The 22,425-nt window shown below is 40.1% G+C and overlaps 1 protein-coding gene across 4 annotated transcripts in view; it reads left to right on the top strand.

Moving 5' to 3' along the window:
• The window catches only part of RAB27B (RAB27B, member RAS oncogene family), a 138,352-nt gene that overhangs the window by 62,118 nt on the left and 53,809 nt on the right, over window positions 1-22,425 (top strand). For 2 of the 4 annotated variants that reach the window (XM_041739908.1, XM_041739909.1), the window contains exon 1: window positions 19,584-19,757. The exons of 1 other annotated variant lie outside the window; for it this stretch is intronic. The gene's annotated coding sequence lies outside the window, so the exon portion shown is untranslated. Of the gene's footprint in view, window positions 1-13,432; window positions 13,480-19,583; window positions 19,758-22,425 lie in introns of those variants that run through there. One more of the 4 variants, XM_041739910.1, reaches the window with a different exon arrangement.

Here is a 22,425-nt window from a genome sequence, read left to right on the forward strand (position 1 = left end):
GCATTTTTAGGTTTGTAGATTTTTTAAGAAATAATTTCCCTTTGCATAAGGATATTTTGGATTTATATCCTCTCTTTCTCAAATGATACTCTCATCACTATCTTGTCTTGTGATTCTCAATTCTGACTGTGCAAGAGAAGTACCAGGAGTTTTATTATTTTCATTCTTGTTTAAATATCCAGTGTCAGCCCTACCCTGAAAGATTCTGATTTAATTGATTGCAGTGAAGCTGAGTATTTTGTTCAAAACTCCATTGGTGGCTCTAATGTGAAAATCACTGGTCTATTCTATAACCTAAATGACCTCTCTTTCCCTTTAATGTTTCATACTGAGAGCTCATTTCCCTGCCCTATTGTTTAGCAATTCATCACCTAGGAAGCCCAATGATCCACTTCTGAGAAGGTTGAACCTATGGACACCCCTCCTCAAAGGCTGAGAGCTGCTGAAAGAAAACCCCAAAGGAATCCAGGATTAAAGCATATTCCTGGATCTGCTCATAGAATAATGGAAGGTTAGGGTTTGAAGGGACCTTAGCTACTGTGTTACAGAACTGATCCATTTTGCCAATGATGAAATAGAAGTATGAAGATGTAGGAATCAGAGAACTAGTGATAGCAGAGCCCAGATGAGAACCAAGGTCATGGGGCATCTAAGCTCACTCTGTCTCTGCTCCATCCTGATGTCATTGCTGTTATAGGAGAGTAGAGGCCTTCGAGAGAAGTGTCAAAGCGGAGGAAAGTCGCATTCTAAATCAACCTATACTTGTGAGGTTTCTCTATGTGTTAGGCTTTCAAAGAAAAAGTGGCGACTTTTCAAAGTACTACTTATTGGGTGCCTGGGTAGCTCAGTTGGTTAAGGGTCTGCCTTTGGCTCAGATCATGATCCCAGAGTCCTAGAGCAGGGACCTGCTTCTCTCTCTGTCTCTGCCATGCTTTCTCTCTCTTTCTCTCTCTCTCTCTCTCATAAATAAATTTTAAAAAGCACAACAAAGTGCTACTTACTTTGAAAAGGATAGGCCTTATAAATCTTGAAACTTCTAAGTTGTTAACATTCATTTATATGTTAGATCATTTTCTATGAATCCAAACTTAAAATCCAAGAGTTACTAGTTGTTTGAATATTAAATAATATTATTTATGATTATTATTTTCAGTCACAGTATTAGATATTAACATAATGTATCTCCAAGTTTTTTTAAAGATTTTATTTATTTATTCATGATAGAGAGAGAGAGAGAGAAAAAAAGAGAGAGAGAGGCAGAGACACAGGCAGAGGGAGCCCGACACGGGACTCGATCCAGGAACCCCAGGATCACGCCCTGGGCCAAAGGCAGGTGCTCAACCGCTGAGCCACCCAGGGATCCCCTAAGTTTTATAAATTAAAAAAGAAACATACAACAATTATCCTCATCAAGAGGCATGGAGATGAAGGCAAAGATCAAATTGTACAGTTTTTCAAAGTTTCTTTCAATCACTCCAGGGTCACTTGCATAAGGAAAGATCAACCATAGCCCCTCTGTGAGAACCACTGCCTGAGTTAAGATCTAGATTGTTTAAAATGTGAAGAAGATATGGGTGCAGTCAGCAAGTGTGCAGGTCTCTGTGCCATTCCCTATTGAAACTATCCCCCCGTTTGTTGGGTGTGGATGACTGCAGAGGATGGACAGTAAGCTTGAATCTGGAACCTGTGAGCATAAGGAGATGGAAAGTGGTGGATTGTCCTTCAGAATACAGAGGCCAAGAGCAGTCCACAATTGGGTGTCCCGACCCCTTTCCCTTCCCATTGAGTAAGATGCCGACCACAGGATTTCCTAAGCAGCAAAGCCTCCATTTCTGTCAGCGAGATGACTGTAGGGAGTGAAGCCAGGCAGGATCAATAATTGGAGGTGCCGGGAAGCAGGAGCCTAGCGTAGTTCACAGCAGCCTTACCTTTGCTCCAGGCTTTTCCAGCCGTGGAGAATGTGCTTTCCCTCCAGCAATACTTACCAGTAGGAGGCAGGGAAGACATTTCCAGAGAGGGAGAACACTAAGATTTTACTCCTGGGCTGAGCTGAGTTTCTCCCTTTGTTTCTTTGCTTGGGCAAATTGAAGTTAGTGGGTGCTGGGGGGCACTGTCACTGTGGCTTTAGTCTTTGTCTTGGCCCTCCTCCATGGTCTCAGGGCCTCCTCTTGCATCCAGTATGTGGTGATTCAAGGTTCGACCTGAGGGCAACCTCTTCATGTATGTTCAAGGTGTGTCCTTTCTTTCCTTGACTGGATGTATAAACTGGTCGGCATGGATCAGATTTTCTCTTGGGCCAAATTAATTATTTTAATATCCTCTTGACATTTTCTAAGTTTCTTACTGAGCAATTTTACCCTTTTCTATTTTTCTAAACTGCTACAGATAGTTTCTTATTTTTCAATTCTTCAGTTATTTCAATAGAATATGGGGCAAAAGGAGTTTATTTTTTTTTTTTTATTTTTTATTTTTTTTTTATTTATTTATTTTTTTTTTTGCAAAAGGAGTTTAAATATGTAGGCTCAATCTTCCAGGAGAAATTTCCTGACTGGAACAGGGGACATTGGGATACCTTCCCTGAAGATTATAAGGTCTAGTTGGACTAATATCATTCTGCAGAACTTTTATTAAGGTCCTAGATGTAGCAAGAGGAATAGTCCAAGGGCTACACATCATTCAGTCATTCCAGTCTAAAATCTATGTTGACTGACCATTTGCAGATTTGGAAAGGAGATGTTGATGGTGAGCAATTGTGTAACAGGTGGTAGCTTTATTAATTTTTCATTGACAGTTCTTTGCTTATGTAAACATTTTGATTTAGGTGGGGTAGGACTCATTTATTCGCCTTTCACTTAGTTCTTCAGTTTATTTATTTATTATTTATTGAGTGTTTATGTTATACCTGACACTGTAGCTGAAATATGTCAATAAAAAAACACAATGTTCCTTCTTCTGTGAACTTATATCTAGAAGAGGAAGAAACACAAAGCAAGCAAGAAAACAATTAAATAACAATTTTACATAGCGATGATGCTTATCATGAAAATAAAGAAAGGGGGTAGAGAAGTCAGAAACTGGGGAAGAGGGCTGTTTCAGAGAGGGCATTTGGAGCTCCTCAAAATGGATGGCTTTTGAGCAGGGGTTTAAATTATATAAAGTGGCAAGCTATGCAAAGTTCAGAAAGAAGCATATCTAGAGCAGAAGGACTGTGGAGCTTGGCTGGTAGGAGAAGAAGAAAAAGAAAAAGAAGAAGGAGGAGTAGGAGGAGGAAGAGGAGAAGGAGGAGGGGAGGAGGAGGGGAGGAGGAGGAAGAGGACAGGAGGAAGGGAGGAGGAGGAGGAGGGGAAGGAGGGGAGGAGGAGGAAGAGTACAAGGAGGAGAAAGGTCATGATTATTAAATGAATGTTAAAAACTTTATACTTGTCTCCTCCTGTACTTGTAGAAATTTATGTCTTTTTATTTAAAATTGTCAGGGTACTATGCTAGTTCTACCTCCAAAGCACAACTTTTCACAACCATAAATGGTAATGATTTGCTCTATACACTTGGAGAATTCATGAGCAGGTTTGTCTTCATCCCAATGTGGTTGAAGACTTCCCTCCCTGAAAAAACCAAAATCCAGTAGTGTTGACTTGAGGATCCTAGCATAGGTAATTTGTAAGTTTAGAGATGATGTGCTATCATACTCTGAAAATGAAGGGCATATCATTCTTAGAAAATATTAATAGAGTTGAATGAGTCTCAAGGTTAACTCAACATTCATCAAGCAGGTATCTTTCATTGTTGTTTGAAACTTAAGTTCCTGAATCAAAGATCAGATTTCATGTTGAGTAGCAAGAACATTTCAGAAAAGGGTTTGTTTCTCCATTGAAAATATAATTAGGTCCCCAGACACACAGATTGAATAAGTTCCATCAAATACAGTTCCATCAAAATCATGCATTTATTGCTCATACGTTGGGACAAGCCACTTCATAGGAAATCATGTGCTCGTTTTCCCAAAATCGTTCCATTGTAGAACATCTGATTTAGCTGCTTAATCGTGACCCATTGTGATAAAAGTGAATGATGTGGTGAGTCCACTTGGTTTGTTCCCAAGCTGTGGGATTTCCTTGAGAGATACGAGACACTGTGCTGCCGCTTCCTTTTTTATTTCTGATGCCCATATTCTGTGCTCTGTGGTGAGTCCGTCTTTGAAATATGTTGACAGCCCTCACAGATAAGCAATGTACTCAGCCTTAGGTCAAGGCCTAGAAAATGTACTGGTCTCTGAATTATCTGCTTAACTCAGAACCCATCTCTTAGGGAGATGAAGCCAATAGTGTGACATGGAGGCTATTGTGTTACCTGGTGGGGAGCGTACCTTTGATTAGAGGAGCAGTATCTCTTTTTACTTCCTTGCTTTGTTGTTCACTTTGATATCAAGTGTATACAAGCGTAAGTATCCAAAAGAAAAATGAAAAAATATAGTCTTGCCAACACTCTCAGACACTGTTTTCTTTCCTCATGCATATTTTGAAGAGCTTAAATGTATGCCTGATTCAAAAGTTATTATGGGATTTAGCATGAAGGAAAATTATCATAATAATGATTCTTTAGTTTAAGCTCTTTCTTTTGTGTTAGGTTTAAGCAGCTCAAGTGTTAAGAAAGCAGACTTTCTTTTCACATCCAACATGACCTAGGCACGGAGGATGTGTTAGAGACCAGGTTGCATTCACCTACATGGACCTGAAGAAAAACAAACATGTCTCTGAGACTTCTGTCAAACAGGGGAGACGTTATGAGGGACCAATGCAGTGGCTGATGGGGTAAACTTTTATTATTCCCCTGACAGTCTCTGCTTATTCAATACATTTTGAAAAATATTCAAAGGCTGTTCAACCTAAATGTTCCTAAAACTGCTTACTTAGTACAATAGTATAAAGAACCACTGTTTGTTACCATTTTCAATGGAAATAAAGGTGTTAAAATATTTAAGAGTCTGTGGTTCTTTAATGATGGATTAACATGACTGCTAATGCAAAAGCAAAGTATCTGCAGATTGAAAATTCTTAAAATAAGAAATGTGTGACTCTCACATAGCCGTGCCAATGTACTTCATTTTGGTTACTCTTGGCTCTTAGCCACTATCAAGCAAATATGAATTTCCCTGGAATCCGAGGGAGCCATTGACAACCAGTACTGACCTGTGACTTTTTCTTAAGTTAGCTAGATCAGGTTATGGCATCTCATGAGTCCCAAAGGATTTCACATCCCATTTTGCAGTCTTTACACTGAGAAATAGTGTTCATGTAACAACTTTTTTTGCAGTCACCTGCTCCTCAGTTTAGGAACTTGGCATTCTCCCAGTAGTTGCTAAATTAAGGGAAAACAAGAAGTCACCAGGATTGCTCATGCAATCAACGAATCTATGAACACTGGTAATACCAATCTTTATCAGTTCCCTCAAAGCCGTTCCAATGAACCATACCATCTTTAAAAAAAAACAAAAACAAAAACCTGTAGAATCCTTATTTTGCAACTCATCAAGGATTTGGTTTAATGTCTCACTCTAACTGCACACCAGTAATAAAGTTTACAAAGACATACAAGTCACCTATTCTCCTCTCAATACCTCTTTGTAGGAATTCTCAGGTTACCTCTCTGAGCATCTATAGGTAACACTTATCATGCTAGGACTTTATCTTGCTCTCAGCATCCTTAAAATCTGGTTGGTGAGAAAATACAAACCTGAAACAATTCAGGTGTTACATGATCAATCAATTCAATGAGATCAATTCGAGAGCAGGTATGTTATTAGCTTTTTTTTTTTTTTTTCAGAGAAAACTAATTGAGAAGGCAAGACTTGATTTTAAGTAATAAAAATGTATGGATAGGGATCCCTGGGTGGCGCAGCGGTTTGGCGCCTGCCTTTGGCCCAGGGCACGATCCTGGAGACCCGGGATCGAATCCCACGTCGGGCTCCCGGTGCATGGAGCCTGCTTCTCCCTCTGCCTGTGTCTCTGCCTCTCTCTCTCACTGTGTGCCTATCATAAATAAATAAATAAATAAAATTTAAAAAAAAATGTATGGATAATGGAAAAATGGGATTTTCTTACATTCTCTCAATCTGCAGGATTTAAATTAGTAAAGATGTTGGGTGTGATATTGCAGGAGGAGCAAGCAACCTGAACAAAGATATTGAAATGGAATATGCTCAACAGACTTGGAGGAAATTGTTCTGATTGGTGTGAGGAACTTATATTAGAAATTACTAAATATGAAACATCAGATTACAGAAGTGAGGCAGGAATGCATAGTTAGTGCTATAGGAATTAATAAATCAAATTTCGAGAAATGGCCAGACATGGTAAAAAAAAAAAAAACCCACACTTCTCTATTAAACTAACTGACTTCTTACATTTACCAAACTTGCAGAATCATACACTAAAAATATGAATTTTGCTGTCTCTACAACATGCTCTGAAAATATAGGAAAAATTTTTATTTAAAGACAAATATGGGTTAAAAGTAGGGATGACTGTTGACAGGAAGAAATAGAAGGAAGAACTGTTAAAATTCATTGCCTGGGATCCCTGGGTGGCGCAGCGGTTTGGCGCCTGCCTTTGGCCCAGGGTGCGATCCTGGAGACCCGGGAACGAATCCCACATCGGGCTCCTGGTGCATGGAGCCTGCTTCTCCCTCTGCCTGTGTCTCTGCCTCTCTCTCTCTTTGACTATCATAAAAAAAAAAAAATTAAAATTCATTGTCCTAATATATTAATCAAAAACTTTGAAATTTCAGTCCTATCAAAGGAGATAATATGTGGAATATAAATACATGTCTGAGGACTATTTATGTGTAATTTCACATTGTCTTTAAGAACTACAATGGGGGATCCCTGGGTGGCGCAGCGGTTTGGCGCCTGCCTTTGGCCCAGGGTGCGATCCTGGAGACCTGGAATCGAATCCCACGTCGGGCTCCCGGTGCATGGAGCCTGCTTCTCCCTCTGTCTGTGTCTCTGCCTCTCTCTCTCTCTGTGACTATCATAAAAAATAAAAAAAAATAAAAAAATAAAAAAATTAAAAAAAAAAAAAGAACTACAATGGCCTCTTGAACAGAGGTAATCATCAGATTAGCTTTCAGGTTGTTTTGTTAGTTACTATCAAACTGGGATGGTTAGGTAAATAGGAAACATGAGTCATTAACACCATGTTTAAACTGTTAACAACTAGCAAAAATAATATTCAAAAAAGTAAAGAATTACATTAGCATTACTGCTCAATATCAGAAGTATTACAAATATCTTAAAAAGCAAACATAAGTAGGTTTGAGCCAGTTGGATTGGTTAGAAGATATTAAGTTCCTTCTGAAATGTTGGAGCGCTGAAATTTGGAGTGATTTATTACAGTACATTATTGCAGAAAAGCTTACTAATACAGAAGTCAAAACCAAATGTTTGGGAGCAAACATGCAAAAAAGGTTTTATATAGTTGATTATAAAATAGTTATTGTTGATTATAAAATAATTGATTATAAAATAATTGTTCACCTCAATACATCTATTGACCACCTACCTACATGCCTAATAAGATACTATTCACTATTCAGAAATTAAGTATGAACATTATTAAACAGATTCTACATTAATTTCTTTAAAACTTGGGCTATCTTTCTTTAATGCTTTTAAAATATGTTCATATCCATTCATGTGCAGATAATAATATTTTGTGTTATACTGATTTTTAAAGCATTTTTATTTAAATTCCAGTTAATGTACACAGTGTGATATTAGTTTCAGGTGTATGATATGGTGATTCAATACTTCCACAAATCACCTGGTACTCATCACAAGTGCGTTCCTTAATCCCCATCACCTATTTAACTGATTTTTTTAAAAGCTTACAAAGTTAGTTTTTTTTTTTTTTTTTTTTTTTTTTTTTTTTTTTTTTTTTTTAAGAGAGGGAGAGGAGAAGAGGGACAGGGGAGAGGGAGAGAAAGAATCCCAAGCAGGCTCCATGCCCAGAGTGGATCCTCAACACAGGGCTTGATCTCAGGACTCTGAGATCATGACTGAGCTGAAATCAATAGTTGGACGCCCAACCAACTGAGCCACCCAGGTGCCCCAGGTTTTACTGTTGGTTAAGAATTAAAATAATCATAATTTTATTCTTCTAACTCCAGTTTTCAGTATTTGTATAAGTCGAAGTATGGAGAATACTGATCTGAAAATATTGAGAATAGGTAAATACCTTCAAAATATACAATAGAAGATCAAGTACTCATAGTATATACCCTACAAGTATACTTTGAGTTGAGAGGAGAGGAGTTAAATAAGGCAATAACTGCGTCTCTTTAAATGGTTGATAAAACATAGTGTTATGTTTATGTTCCTTTTTCAAGATGGCTTTAAGGGAGTACTGTGCTTTTTTTCACATATATACTTATCAGAAGTATCTTTCAAAATGTTTTTCAGGCATGCAACTCTATAAAGTGATTATTCTTATTATTGGCCTTTTTATATGAAATAAGAAATAGGGGATTGGAGAGGTGATGGAATTAGTTCTGAAATTTAAACATTGGACCTCATAAAGTGTGTAGTTGCTCACTAAACACTCAACTGACTGAGCCACCAGGTGCCACATGCATTTTTTAAAAGTAGGTTCCACATCCAACATGGGGCTTGAACTTGTGACCCTAGAATCAAGAATCACATGCTCTACCGACTAAGGTAGCCAGGCACCCTGCTCATTGTGAATTTTAAGAGATGGTAGCAGAAGCAGTATTTCCCAAAGAAGCCTGACTACAGAACCCTTCATATGCACACCTGATTATTATTATTATTAATATTTCTAGATGTAGTGCTCTTTGGAAGAGAGTTTGACCTAGAAGATTGCTTTTAAAATTTGAGTTTCTGTGATTCCAAACTAAGTAACAAAGACATTTTAGGAATTAATTTTGTTAATAACTTTATTATTTCTAGTGGTGTAAGATAAAATTAAGAAGAATTTAACCTTTGGTGTAAGGAAAAAAGTATACATATATGTATATATATATACACATATGCCTATCACACGTATTTATATACACACATGTGTGTATATATATATACACACACACACAATCATACAATAAAATGTGAAATAATGGCAAATAAGAACTAAAAACTTATGACATATTTACCACCTTCTTGATGCAAATGATAATTCTAAGTCTCAGCATGGGGAATGGAATGAATAAAGAAGCCTAGGTCCTCTGTCTTTCTCTGCAATTATGCTCTTAATTGACATAATTCAAAGAAGAAACCAGATGTCATGGCATGGAAAATCTAATACCATGTTTTCATGCTTCTGTTGGTTGTGGCTCTTTCCTCTAGGGCCCTGTGGTCCTTGTCTATCACTGTGGCCAGAATGTCCTTGACAGGGTTTCCTTTATTCCTCTTTATATTCCATCTGCTTCTTATTAAAGGATCTTAGCTGTGTCAGTACAAGTTTGGGCCATGTATTTCCTGGTTGTTACAAATCCGGTTTTGCCACTAATGAGTTGAGGCAAGGCTGAAGGTGCCAAGCAATAGGCAAGGCGTATCTGTGGCTTATTTATCTCCTTAAACAGTAAGAGAGAGAGTTGCCAATATTTTAACTGTGACTTAGGTTATAGTAACTACTGTGAGGGAGTCAAAGTGTCTTGCAATTTTCACTGAGAAAACACACACACATTTGTACCATTATGCCTCAAGGAGTTTCCTTAATTTGCTACTGGCAGTTTAATTATAAATCATATTTACTTGATGAGTGCAATATTTCCTGCTTTGAATCATTTTCACAAATATTTTTTCCAACTTTTAATATTGCAATTTTTTAAAAAAGCAGATTCGCTGAAATATAAAGCAGAGAATGGGCAAGAGATTCCTGTCCTTTTCCTAGAAAACTTCCTTGCTAAGGACATCAAGGTAGTGAACAGATTCCTTTATTTATTGACCCATTCAGCAAACATCAATTCTTTGGACGCCTGTAGGGATGTCAGCCACATGAAGTTTTTATAAGCAAAACAAATTATTTTAAAACCCCGTGTGTTTAACATGTAAGATCAAAGATGAAGTTATTATAAATGTCTTTTGGCAGAAGTTGAAGTAAATCCTAAGACATTTGAGTTAGAATTCTTGCTCATCTTACTCTTTCCAGAACAGGGAAAACCCCTACTTCTATAATTTTTTTTTACCTCTATAATTTTACACATAGAGGCTTCCAAAATGATCCCTCCACTTGGAAATGCCAAAGTCTCAGCAGAGCACCCTATTTTACTGCAGATAAATGTGTTATCATGAATCCCGTGGGCATAGAGTATAAGAAGCAGAAGTGCTTTGTCTGAAACCTGGATCAAATGGGGAGCCTTGGAGGTAATTCATATATATATGGCTTAGAGCCACCTATGAAGTTTACCAAGGATATTAGAATCTATCCTTTTGATTAGTTGCATTAGTGGCAGTTGAAGTCATTATCTGATTAAGCTTTTAAATATTCGTTGTTGTTCTTGAAGACCCATTTGCCTTCTACACAGGTCAATGTAGAGCAACAGGTAGAAATGGGATAGGAATTTCTTTCTTTATATCATTCAAGTTTTTAATAGCTAAGTGACACTAATATCTGCAATTCATTCCAAGAACAGCTGTCCCTTTGGAGATATATATATATTAGCCTATATTATATATATATATATAATACATGTATTTGTGTTGCATAGTTTTAGTATCAGAAACTCAAACAGTAACCTTTCGATCACATTGAACTTTAGCCTATAGATTAAGGAAAAAATGGCAAATATGGGATGGATTTGAGACTCCTGGTGGGCCTCCTGAAGTAAAATTTGATTAAGCCATATGCTCTGACTCTAATCTTTGAATTGCAGTGACTTTCTTGTGATTCAGTCATTAGTGACAACTTGGAGTCAATTTTCTGTTCTGAAAAGGTTCCTGTTCCCCAGTGCCAATTATCTTGGAAAATAATTGCAGGATCTTTTGAGAAAATGTAGAAAGAAAACATTCTCAATGTATTTGTAATGTTGCAGTGTCCTTCCTAGAGAGGAAGGGTGGTTCTTTGAGTTAAGATAGGGCTTACCCTAGGTTGGAATTTCATCAAACTGAGAAAGCAATTATAAGGACTCTCAATCAAATCACTACATTTTATCCTGGGCATTCATGTTCACCAGCTCATCCTGTTCTAAAATTGTGCTCCTTCTTCCTTGGTGCAATCGCCCTTAGCGTCCATTCCCATACATGTTTCTCATTTTTCTTTGCTTATATAATTTAGCATGTTTCACATTTCTTTTAGTTGTAAGAATGCTTTGCCCAGGTTTGATACTGTGTTGTCCCTACTTTAGGGCAAGCTAGATTAGGACCAGAGTTACAAGCCTAACCTCATTTCATCCTGTGGTTAGAATGCTACTATTGGAATCACTCAGTGCTTTTGTATCCAGACCCTGTATGCCGCCACCACTGCCATGAGTATCTGACGCCTTTGACTTTTAGAGGGGATTCCCACCAAGACGCGCATTAGATTGGATGCCTTACACCAAGAAGATGACTAATATTTACCACATTTTATAGGTGAAGAAATGCAAGAAAATGAGAAGTTCTTATTAATTTCGTATCTTCACTGTGATCCTATGTTCTTTTGTGGGTTCCTTTGAAATGTCTCCTCTGTCAAGACTCTCACCAAATATATGACAATAAAAATAGTGTATAATTCTAACAAAAGCCTATATTTTATATGACGCATACAGGGATTTTCTTCCATTCTCTCAATCTGCAGTAGTAATGAAGTCTGTAGCTAAAAATTTCACAGAACAGGAAAAGCTGAATGGTTATGGCAGCGATGCATATCTCAGGAGTGCATATTGCATGGCTATAGTACTTAGAATCTTCAAGTCATTTTGGAAATAGAACATTTAAATATATATTAGAAATATGATAAAAAATTATCATGGCTTTAGAAAGTTTTACTATACTGATGCTAAAATAGCTATTTCACTTAATTATAATGTAAAAGTATTTATTAATACAGCCTTACTATTTCTTGAAAATGTAGTTTTAAAAAGTACAATGGGATTCTTTGTACTATGGGGAATGGGATTAGAATGGGATTAGAATGGGATTCTTTGCTATGACCAGAGCTTCATGTACTAGTTGCTATTTTTGTAAATTATCTTTTAATATCATATATAATCAGATATAAGGCACATCATTTCCCAAATCATACCTTAAAAAAAGAGATGTTTATCTTATATTGGTGTCATTATAGATCTCTTATAATGGAACTTTCATGAAAGTACTTTAATTTGAGCAAAAAAAGTATTCTGGGGGGAAGAACATATTTGCCTGAAATTACATCAATCAATGTTAGTCTGGATGCTTGGAAAACTACCTGATAATTGGTCAAAAGGCTGACAAAATTTTAAGAAAGATTTAATTATTCTTGAGTCTATGACATCACAATTTGAACTATTTGCAGGTAAAAAAGTAGCCGAAGTTGTGAAGAAGAACACTGTTTTTGATAAAATGTTTGGGGAAAATGAAGAAATCACCATATATTTGCTTATACTTACACGGTAGGCGTATAAAACCTCTTATTTTGTAGCTCATTATGAAGCTAGCATTAAGCAAATATATGTCTACACATGTGCTTAAATAAGACTATACTTAACATCTGCACATATAATTACATATGTTAACATATGACTGTATTTACGAAGATATGTTTGTGTTGCTACATTCTTTCCTATTGTCTTAGTTCTATTAAGAAAGATTTATTTATCCTTAATCTGATATGTGAATTAAACAATTTTGTAATCATAATTATGTTCACAATTATACTTATAGCATTTTGTTGTTGTTGTTAGTAAAGGGGTCCAATACTATTTGTACACAGAAATATGACCTACCCTCTCTACTGCGGCTTCTTTGCAAGTCCAGGCTTGCATAAAGGCCGTATGAAAGCATTACTCATGAAACCATTTGGTCCTTTCCCACTCGATATTTCTTTAACACAGAAAGAAAGAATTAGACTGAGTTACAGTAATTTCCATATAAGGTCCCAGTGTGGGTTTATTTCACATTCTAAGAAACTGAGGCAAAATGGGTTAGAAGCCGGAAGTTAGGAACACACCATAGAGTAGAGGTTCTACCTGTAAGTACGTGAACAAGTCCACTTGATGCCTACAATGGGTCTTCACGTGCTATGTATTTAGAGTAACTTGCTCGTAGAAATTCACTTAAGCATATATATTTCTTGAACTTGCATCTTTAAAAGTAGTTAGCAAAACCAGCACAACCTGGGTGTCCAGTCTTGTGACTTGTAGTCATGCTGTGGGATTTCCTCAAACTGGGGAGGGGTTGATTTTTCTTTGTGATTAGACAGGCTTATACGAACTGAAGATCAGCAGAGGGTGGAGGCAAAGCCGCGCACGGCTCCTCGGCACGGCCTTCTCTGCCAACCCAGCAGAAGGGTGAGTTGGGAAACCTCTGATCTCATCAGTGTGAGCTTTGAGCTGATGGACAAGACGGCAATTTTTAAGAGTATTTGGAAGGATGAAAAACAGTGTCTTGCCCCAAAAGTTGTCAGTGGATCACATCACCAAGGACAAGAGAAGAAACCAAACATATTTATTGTTTAAAGCTTAAAATCTTCACTTTCTCCTAGAGCACTGTATATTTTTCTTTTTTCTTTTCCTAAAAGATTTTATTTATTTATTTATTCACGAGAGACACAGAGAGAGAGAGAGGCAAAGACCAGGCAGAGGGAGAAGCAGGCTCCATGCAGGGAGCCCGATGCGGGACTCCATCCCGGGACCCTGGGATCATGCCCTGAGCCAAAGAGGCACAACCACTGGGCCACCCAGGTGCCCCAAGCACCTTATATTTTTCTTTCATGTTCTTCACTTCATCCCCTGTGCCTAGCAGAGTATCAGGCACCCCTTACTTAATAAATGTTTGTTGAGTGAATAAATGACTGTGCAAACCTCTCAACTCTATCATCAGGCTGCACCCCAAATTCACTTTCTCCACTGCTAACAGGTCATTGCACAAAAATATATACATATACTTAAAAATTATAATGTTCTCTTTATTAAAATATTTTTCTTCCCTCTATATTTTAAGACTACTTCAATTTTAATTTTATCTGTGTTGAGGTAATACATCTCATAGTTTTTCTTTAAAATGGTAGTGAGGGGATCCCTGGGTGCCCCTCAGCAGCTTGGCCTCTGCCTTTGGCCCAGGGCGCAGTCCTGGAGTCCCGCGATCGAGTCCTGCGTCGGGCTCCCCGCATGGAGCCTGCTTCTCCCTCCTCCTGTGTCTCTGCCTCTCTCTCTCTCTATGTCTATCATAAATAAATAAATAAATCTTAAAAAAAAATGGTGGTGAATTCTTATAAACCAGCACAGAAGTCCTCCTAAGTCCCGGCCTCAATCCCCGTGGTAAAACATTTGACTCATAATTTTCATTACACTTACATATTTCTAAATGGTTTGCTTATTCTGCTATTTCTTTACTTAGCAATTTTACTCATTGTTTATTGACTGTTATGGTAGTTGAGGATGTAGTCGTCTTACACACGTACATAGACGGTCTTTCCTTATCTCCACCCTCTACATATATTTTGGGAGGAAAAACATTTGCCTGAAATTACATCAGTCAATGTTAGTTTGGATGATTGGAAAATTACCTGATAATTGGTTAAAAGGCGGGCAAAAGAATGCAAGGAAGATTTATTATTAATAATTATTTAATTATCGCTCACATCCTAGTTTATAGTTACTCTCTTGTCAGTGTTCCCGTTATTGTGATCATATTGTGGTCACATCTCAATAAAGTGGTGTATTATCATTATGCTTCTTTTCTCCCCCTGGAGTCAGTAATGTCCTTTTTCAAATTTGTTTAGTAAACTTTGTGTCTACTGCGAGTTATTCACAAATGTCCCCAAATGATCTTTCCAACAGTCAGAAGAGTCTAACTGCTATTAACAAGCAAGCCCCCAAATCTCAGTAGCTTTATATGGTATAGGTTTATTTCTTGCTCATGTCATGGGCCAGTGTGTGGCAGCTCGGGCTTCTGTGCCACACAGTCATTCGGAGTCACACAGTTCCTTCATCTTGGGGCTCTCATGTCTTCTAAAGCCTCAGAACTCTTTTTTGAGAATTGTGTCTGGAGGAGGAGGAGGGAGAGCACGGAGGATCTCATGAGTTATTTTACGAGAATGGCCTGGAAGGAGTGTATATCCCTGCTGCCCACATCCCATTGGCTAGAACTCAATTACATGTCTCTGCCTGCAGAGGGCTAAGGAACAAAATCTAGTGGGGTGCTCAGGAAAAAGAGGACGTGGACTCAGATGAGCACTTGCAGTCCCCCCCCCCCCACATTTATCAATAATTTTTCAAATGTATATGTACATCAGATAATTATATTTTTTTCTTCCTTTTCTTGGGAACTTTCCTACTGTAATTCATCCTTCTGCTTTCCCTCCAGGCCTGCTTCACAATTGTCCCGCAGAGTTTACTTTTATGTATTCTATGTTGGACCTGCATTTCTTGTGTCCCATCTCCTTCTCTTTCTTGATTTATAAGCTTATTTCAGAAATCCTTCTTTAAAAACAGTACAGGAAGTACATTTTTGAATCCTTGCAGGTCTGAAAATATCTTTCACTTGGCTGACATTTTGTCAGGGTCTACAATGCTAGGTTCAAAATAATTTCATTTTTATTTTTATTTTTTTTAAAGATTTTTTTAATTTATTCATGAGAGACACAGAGACAGAACGAGAGGCAGAGGGAGAAGCAGGCCCCATGCAGGGAGCCCTAGTGGGATTCGATCCTGGGCCCCCAGGATCAGGCCCTGGGCTGAAGGCGGCGCTAAACGGCTGAGCCACCAGGGCTGCCCAAATAATTTCATTTGAAAAATGTGAAGTCATTTAAAGACTCTTCTGGATCCATTATTGATCTTGAGAAATCCAATGCAATTTTTATTCTTTTCCTTTGTATGTGATCTGCCTTATGTCGCTGGAAGATGTTTTATGTTCTTTGTTCCGAGGCTTATGATATTTCAGAATGGTTTATCTTTGTGTATGTAATTAATTAATTGATTTAAAAAACTCTGCGATTTTTTTGTGGAAATTTTGATCCCAAAGATTTACAGTCTTCATTTCTGGAATTGTTTTTTGCACTATTCCTTTAATTAATTTTTTTTCATCCCATTTTGGGTAGAAAGAAATCTTTTCTGGACCTCTCTGGCATTCCCATTAGTCTAGAAATTTGCCCCTTTCTCTAATTTTTAAAAATTTCCCTAGGTCTTTGTTCTATTTTCCTGAAGATTTTTTTCAACATAATCTTACCAACCTATCTGTCAAATTTAAAGAGTTTTGAGTATATTTTCAATTTTGAGAGTTTTTTTTCCCTGTCTTGCATATAAATTTCTTTTTAATTCATTTTCTACAGGAGCAGAGTAAAAATATGTGTTCATCTTGTTAAACCACAGATTACTCTAGTTTACTTTCTCCAGAAAATAAACTTCCAGTCTCCTGGAGACTGGGTTGAGCAGATGGAGGGACTTATGGTTGGTTGACTGCACGGCAGTGGAGAAGGAAGCTTTGGGTGCAAGCATTCTGTATACAGACATCTAACCAAACCTCTGTGCTCATCCCACCACCTGGCCTCCTTATCTGGTGGCGTTTCTGCCTCCTAGGCCTGAGGCTTGCAGGCAAATGCACAGAGAATCATTTTGCTTCTTATCCACAATCCCTCCTACGGGCACTCAGAGTGTAAACTCCTCTCTCCCAAGTGAATTACAAGCCTCCATCTGACCTAGTTGCTTCCAATCATCTATTGCTGTTTATTTTGTCTTTGGAGGTCTCTTCTCCTTTCTATTTATCTCTATTACTTAATAACATTTAAAAATCCATTTATTCTCAAGTTTGAGGAGTTCGGGGTAGGGGGGATAAAACACATGTGGTCAATTTGCCATTTTTAACTACAAGTCTCCCATGTGCACTTATGTATCTGTTCACTTCAGTGTTGTATTTATTGATCGATAAACCTATTGACAAATTATGTCTATTTAATTCGTGCCATAGAAACTCCAGGTACAGGAAGGTATTTATTTTTTATTATGACACATGATGCTGTCCCCCTGTTTTCACTGGGTTTGCAGGCTCTTTTATTCTGCTCCACCTCTGGTCAAAGTAGCCTACATGAGGCAGCCCAGAATCATTTCTCTTATGTTCTCCCACCACCTTCTCCTTGGGACCCCTCTTCCCACTGGGGAGGAAAAGTTCCACCAGTGTCGTGTACCTGAATAGCATCACTAAGGGACATTAGTGCCTCTGAGCTTCAGAACCCACAGGCGGGACTTAAGTGGCGGGTGATTCCCGGAGTGCTGTCCCTGCAAAAGTGTACCTACGAGGCAGCTGGTACACTTATCTGGGAAAGGGTGACAAGGAGAGAAGATGATACACGTCTTTGTTAGACTCTCTCACGGCAGGAACTTTTTCTAGAAATCCTAGGCAGGAAGCACAGTATAACGACCACCCTGAGCCCTGGCTTTGGGACCAGCAACCTGAGTTCTACCTTTATGGATCATCATGATTCTGGACACCTTGTTGGGACTTTCTCAACTTCCAATTCTTCTTTCTCTAATTGGGGACAATAAAAATAATCGATGCCTTGCTTATTTCAAAGCACGTTGGTGAAAATCAAATGACCTATGGGCAAGGGCTTTAAAACTCTATACGGGAAATAGTATCTATTTGGATTAATGGAAGTGAACATGTAAACTGGGTGAAGAATACAGATTATCACTAATTAGCACAGAGAATCATTTTATGTAAAAAAAAATTGTTTTGAGAATCATTTAGGTTAATGTTAATCATTTTAGGTTAATGTGCTACATACACAGTTCAGAGTTACATTCTTTCTTTTATCTCTCTCTAGGCCCAGTGACACATGCTTGTTTTATACTCAGAGATTGTTGATGGACACAAAACAGGTTTACCATAAATATAGATACCTGGTATACATATAGATACCCAGTATGTATGTAGATACCCAGTATACATGTAGATAAGATACCCAGTGTACATGTAGGTACCCAGTGTACACGTAGATACCCAGTATACATATATTTTGAAAATCTACAACCGAAACCTCCTATACTTTCTCCTAGTCGATCAGAGTAATTTTTATTAATTAGATCTTACTTTGGGGGGCTGGAGTGGATAAGAACTACCACAATAACATGTAAAGCAACGCGTCTACAGAATTTACTGGGCTGGGCACTATTCTATGCGCTTTGCTGAAGTGAACTCATTTGCTCACAATAACCCTATAAAGGCATTTTATCATCCCCATTTTCAGGCTGAGAACCTTGAGGCACAGGAAATAGAACTACTGTATTTTTCAGTATAGTCTTGTGGGACCAAATGCTTTCTGCCGTTGCCCTTTTCTTAGCTGTTTTGCTATTGCGTGTTCACTTCTGGTTTTGCTTGGGGCTCTTCCTGCAGCTCCTGGGCCCCTAGAGCTCCCGGGGTGCCGCCCCGAGCTGCCCAAAGCCCCCTGCCCACCCGACAGAAGCCTGTGGGACAATCAGAGCTGAAATAACGGCTCACTGTTGACCAGCAGGGGTTTGAAGGCGGGCACTTCCTTCCCAGGGGAATGGTCCGACTGCCCCCGTGTGCACACAGCCTACCATGGGTCCCTCAATGGGGGGTGGGGGTGGGGGTCTAACCTGTGACCTCCAGGGAACCGGCCGGGATCTCCGCGGGGACAGAGGATAGTGGGCGCCGCAGGGATACTTGCCCAGCCCCGCTGCTGGCTCCCGGTCCCCCAGGTGCGACCCCCCACCTCCCTCCCTCCGGGCTGCAGCCAGTGAGGGTGCTGCGGCCAGTGAGGGTGCTGCGTGCAGCCTAGCGTGCACCACTGAGGGTGCTGCAGCCAGTTAGGGTGCTGCGGCCAGTGAGGGTGCTGCGGCCAGTGAGGGTGCTGCGTGCAGCCTAGCGTGCACCAGTGAGGGTGCTGCGGCCAGTGAGGGTGCTGAGGCCAGTTAGGGTGCTGCGGCCAGTGAGGGTGCTGCGTGCAGCCTAGCGTGCACCAGTGAGGGTGCTGCAGCCAGTTAGGGTGCTGCAGCCAGTGAGGGTGCTGCGTGCAGCTTAGCATGCTCCAGTGAGGGTGCTGCAGCCAGTGAGGGTGCTGAGGCCAGTGAGGGTGCTGCGTGCAGTCTAGCATGCACCAGTGAGGGTGCTGCAGCCAGTTAGGGTGCTGCAGCCAGTGAGGGTGCTGCGTGCAGCTTAGCATGCTCCAGTGAGGGTGCTGCAGCCAGTGAGGGTGCTGAGGCCAGTGAGGGTGCTGCGTGCAGCCTAGCGTGCACCAGTGAGGGTGCTGCGGCCAGTGAGGGTGCTGCGTGCTGCCTAACGTGCTGCCAAGCGGTGCATCCCGCAGGGCGCTGCTCGCGGGGCCCCTTCGGCTCCGCCCCCCGTCCCTCCCCCTCCCCCTCCCACCCCCCCGCCTTCCGGGCGCTCGCGGGAAGCGCCCGGGGTCGGCGGCAGGTGCAGCCCAGGCGCGCGCCCGCGTGTCCCGGACACGCCCCCGTCACCCCGCCCTCCGGAGCGCTGTCGCCCGCGGGGCCGCCGGGCGGGCGGGGACGAGCCGCAGCCGCAGCGAGGACGGGCCGAGCCGCGTCCCCCCGCGGAGCTCAAGGGCCTGGCACGCGACCCCCGCCCTCCGCGGGGACCTGGGCAGCCGGTGAGTCGGGCCGCGGGGCCGCGCTGCTGGGACGGGGCGGGGGGGGCGGGGCAGGCGGGGCAGGTGCGGGCCGCCCCGGGAGACCCCGCCGCGGGTATCCAACAGCTGCTTAGGACGAACCCCCCACCCCCCAGAAAGGAGAAACCCCCACAGCCACAGCAATGCCATCTCCCCTCCCCTCGCATCCCCAGGCGGCCAACATCCTTAACAGCCACAGAAATGACAACAGCGTGTGTGGACTTTCAGGGCAGGGCAAGTGCGGCGCTAGGACAGTCCTTCGCACTTTCTCGGGGCGGGCGCCACAGAGAGATCAAAAGTAATTTCTGTCTTCCAGGTGTCCTTTATTATTATTATTGTTGTTGTTGTTGTTATTATTATTATTATTTTTGCTCAGGTATTTCCAAATTCTGAGCCAAGCTGGCAGCTACTGGGGTGTGGGCGTGTGTGCTCCTCCAAGTGGTCGCAGGACCTTAGCTTCCAGGAGTTTCCCCGCCCAATACAACATATTCAATCATCTGAAAAATGCCGGAGCAGGTGGCTAGCGAAGGTTGGAGGCTGTATCAGGAGGGAGAAGCTGTGTTTGGCTGAAGTCACCACACCTGTAATAATGTGCTTGCTGGCTTTTTATTTCAAGACCTAAAATTAAGGGTCTAAGGGTTCCAGTTGATTAAATGGTACATTATTAAATTAAGCCCAAATTAATAAACGTAGTTCCCGGGTTATTAGCAGCAAAATTACCATTTAACATAACAGTAGCTATGACTTTTGATTTAGTTCTAAGCCTTAAAAATGTGTATTAGTATTTAGTTACGGTCTCCTAGATTTAGTGATATTATTAATAAGTATATATATTGATATGCATGTTTGTATAGATCTAAATTGGAGAAGTTAATAGAAAAGATGGACTTTGGCATTACAGCCTTAGACACTTAAGTTTGTTGAATCTTCAACTTATTATAAAGTCCACGTCGTAGTATTCAGTGAGAGCCATACTTGCCTTGTGCCATTCCTCCTAAAGAGTTCGTTTTCATAGTTTTTTTTTTTTTTTTAGCACGATCCTCTACCTAGATGGGATCAACCCTTTTTTGTTGTTGTTGTTGTTGTTTTTTTGTTTGTTTTTGTTTTTGATCAGCCCTTTTTGAAGGCAAAAGGGGATTCTTACGGATGACCAGAACAGGGTAATCTTGACAGATAGTTTAATATTAATGAGGCTTTTCTGCTTAAGGATTATGAGCCTCTCATAAAATATTATCATCATTATTTTCAAAAGGAAAACAAAAGATTTCAGATGGAACTGGATGAGCCTGTTCTCGCAGTTGCCAAGAAGAAATAAAGGGAATGTGTCAAATATTAAGCAAATGACAACTCTCCTAGGCCGTCTCTGGAACAGGAATATTTGACCTGATAGAGAAGGGAACCCTAATAAATTGGTCTCCTCAGCTCCTCGGCACACCAGCTTATTCTAAAATTATCTGCTGGTGTCTGAGTTGCTTTTGGTTTAGTTAACTGCTTTTTTTTTTTTTTCCTAGAAAAGTGGAAGTCAGCCAAAACCTCAGGTAGTCCAGAAGAGAAATCTGTTCTTTTCCCACCCTCACTCTGGGAAGTTTCAGGTTAGGCTTTTGGTCTTTCAGATCAGTAGAGCATGACACATAGGCCAACTATTCACATAAAGCTCAGCTCACAATTAATCCAGTTTCTTGAGTTGATTCATCAAGGTAGCTTAACCAATAGTTCAGCTCTTGAGCAAGAAATTGCAGTGTCAAGATGCAAGAAAACAATTACAGTAAAAACAGACAGGACAAACCAGGTGTTTCCCGTGAAGCGTAGGTCACTTTCTAGAGCTGGTGGCTAAAGGAGAATGATTCTTTACTCATTATTAGGTGTACACAGGGCTGAAGTTTATTATACAGTAGTAGGAAGCAGCAACATCGCTAAGCATAATAAAAGCCTACTGCAAACCCCATAAATGGAATTGTATTACTTAATTTGTTTCACACAGTAATTATTCATGCTCTCCAAATATTAACCTTCTCTCATAGGCCTTTCCTTGAATGAAGGAAATTTGCCTAGTCTTCAGTAATGAGAGTAAAACTGTTTAATGCATAATCAAAAAAATCTTTAGCAAGTTGTCTTTTTTTTTTTTTAAGATTTTGTTTATTTATTCTTGAGAGACACAGAGAGAGGCAGAGACATAGGCAGAGGGAGAAGCAGGCTCTTCACGGGGAGTCTGATGTGGGACTCAATCCGAGGACCCCGGGATCATGACCTGAGCCAAAGGCAGACGCTCAACCACTAAGCCACCCAGGTGCCCAAATAAATTGTCTTTTTAAGTAAACAACTGCTTCATGTATTAAGAAAAGTTATTTAAGTTTCTTGTTCATTTATTCAATAAATATTTATTAGTGTCAAACACTATTCTGGGGTTTATGTGGACAGAATTGGACAAAACAAAAAGCAGACAAAAATCTCTGGCCCCATGCAGGCTTGCCTTTCACCGCAGAGAGAGAGAGTCAACAAGATACGTGCAAGCTGAATCTATAATACATTAGAGATAAATGCTGGGAGAGAATCTAAGGCAGAAGATGCACGCAGAGAGTGTAGGCAGCCTGGCCCAGCGAGTGTTAAAATTTTAAATCAGGTGCCTGAGAAGATGAACTTTGAATATTGG

This window comes from Vulpes lagopus, chromosome 24 (genome assembly GCF_018345385.1).
Source record: "Vulpes lagopus strain Blue_001 chromosome 24, ASM1834538v1, whole genome shotgun sequence".
Lineage (NCBI taxonomy): Eukaryota > Metazoa > Chordata > Mammalia > Carnivora > Canidae > Vulpes > Vulpes lagopus.